The sequence below is a fragment of the Mastigoproctus giganteus genome, chromosome 2 (genome assembly GCF_048544385.1).
Source record: "Mastigoproctus giganteus isolate SK-2022 chromosome 2, ASM4854438v1, whole genome shotgun sequence".
NCBI classification, from domain to species: domain Eukaryota; kingdom Metazoa; phylum Arthropoda; class Arachnida; order Uropygi; family Thelyphonidae; genus Mastigoproctus; species Mastigoproctus giganteus.
Genome location: NC_143576.1, coordinates 203,867,609 through 203,869,915, shown reverse-complemented (window position 1 = coordinate 203,869,915; position 2,307 = coordinate 203,867,609). Strand labels below are relative to the sequence as shown.

At 34.1% G+C, this 2,307-nt stretch overlaps 1 non-coding gene across 1 annotated transcript; it reads left to right on the top strand.

The window, feature by feature from the left end:
• Nucleotides 1-204: 204 nt before the first annotated feature.
• TRNAE-CUC (transfer RNA glutamic acid (anticodon CUC)) lies at nucleotides 205-276 on the top strand. The gene has a single exon. It is a non-coding gene; the product is annotated as a tRNA-Glu (tRNA).
• The last annotated feature ends 2,031 nt before the right edge of the window (nucleotides 277-2,307 follow it).

Here is a 2,307-nt window from a genome sequence, read left to right as displayed (position 1 = left end):
AAGAAATGCATACGTGTGACTTTTTCCCCTTTCAGAAGCAGAACGATTTTGAAATGTTACGCAATAAGCTTGGCATCATTGTTCAGTAGGAATTTATTATTAACTCTTTCATATTTTATAAGCATAATTTTAATATATAAAAAATGACAATTATACCTTAACGAATAGAATTATTATAGATATCTTGAAACACCTTACATGTGTTCCCATGTGGTCTAGTGGTTAGGATTCCTGCCTCTCACGCAGGCGGCCCGGGTTCGATTCCCGGCGTGGGAATGATTACTTTTTTTTTCATTCGTATATATCACTTTTTTTGTCAATACATACTTGTAGTAACTAAATATCAGAAAATTGTTTCACTTTATTTATTTATTCATTTAATATTATACTCAGTAACAACTTCACAGCTTTTTTTTCCCCTCGGAATTTAACAGATGGATTAATTCATAACCGTTACAAAAAAAAAAGAAAAGTTCTAGAAAATTTTCTGCTGTTAGTAAAATTAATTTGAATCAGAATCTTTCTCCAGATTGGCAGTAAGCGATGAACTCTGAATTCACATATCATTTTGAACGGAATAATGATATTTTGTATGTACAATCACCCATTAACTAAGATTTCCTATTCCTAATTATCTGAGGACGCTTTATTGGATAGCAAAAATAATTTTATATAGATGGGACTCATTACTCCACACAGAAATATCATCCACTGAACACAAAGGACCTCCCTGATGATGTCACATTGTGGGAAGTGAATTTTTTTCTAATTTTCTTATTGGTATTCTCGTGTTTCTCCTTATTTATCTTAATAGGCTCCTGACTGTTAAATACGGTCGATCTGTCAACCTGCACTGGACCAGAGTGGCAGTTATAGTCCATTTCCCTCAACCGAATTGTTGAGGAGGCTTCCATCCTGCAGTGGATTGATAATGGCTGCAGTTTACCTTTTTTTTTCTTTTCTTGTCACACCACAAAATAATGGCCTCCATAATAGGATGCATGCGAGTCCCAACACTACGATTAATGGTGGAAGGGACGTGGGACGTGGATTACGATCAAGTGTTTTTATTCCAAAAGTGCTCAGCAATGGCTAAGCCAGTAACATTGCCCCCTCCCCCGGGCCGCTGTTACTAGCTTTTATTTATTTATTTTTAAACAGTGAAAAATTTTTTTTCACTGTTTAATGTTTTTTTCGATTCGATTCCCACCACATGGATTGTGAGGATTTTTCTCCCTGCTTTCTTTCCCACCGTTCTTACTTAGCCGATGTGTAGATAAACTGAGATAAATTCCTAACTGGTATAAAATACCATTCCAGTTACGAATTCATTTACCACTTAGCAATAATGTTTTGCTATATATCTTTTTATTTCGCTTTATATTTTTAATCAAATCTAATTCATGAAATAAATATACAGTGAATCATTTTTATGATCAGTTTTCTTATTTTTTCTAATATATTTTTTTAAATATCACTGTTATTCCAAATAATAATTTCCTGTCGAATAAGCTACTACTATCATTCATAAAGTTCCTCCATTCAATTTTGTGTGTCCGATCATGGTCAGAAAATAATAATTCTTAATATAAGTTCATGGAACTTCAAAAGTTCTTGAAGTGTTTCGTGGTCGTAAAATTCCCATAATCCACATGACAGCAATGAACGTAATGATCCTTTGATGTCGTAAATTACACAGTTTCTAACGATGGTCATGAGTCATGTTTATTATTTATCAAGGGGCATCCACAATGTAGATGGCCAAAGCACTCTATAAGGACAAAATGAAATACCGGTAGATACCATTTATAAACAAGCTCAGCGGCACTGTTTGTAAATCTTAAATGTGACGTCATACTCCAATGACTGCGATGTAAATCTATCAATTAGATGTGCTGGTTAAATTACACATTGTACCACGATATGTAATTGTAATCCCTTGAGATACTTCAAACTTCGGAACAGAGAATGAAGTTCCATATTTGTTTACGGAAAGATAAACTAGAAAAATTATAATATAATGAGTTCTCCTCATGAACATCTCACATACCAAAATTTGGAGCTTCCAGTTCCATTGTCATGATTTCATTAAGAAATGGTTGCGCAGCGAAATAATTGAAAGGAAACTTCATTATACCTGTAAAAGTGGCTGTTTCCCACTTCAAACGAGAGAGCTTTGTGGCTTTCCATTGTCTAAAACAATAATGTAATGATTATTTTAACCATGAGATGGTTCTTCCTAGCAAGCAACGAAACACAACGAGAAATGACTGTGGAGGTCGGAATGAAAGACCGATACTAATAGAA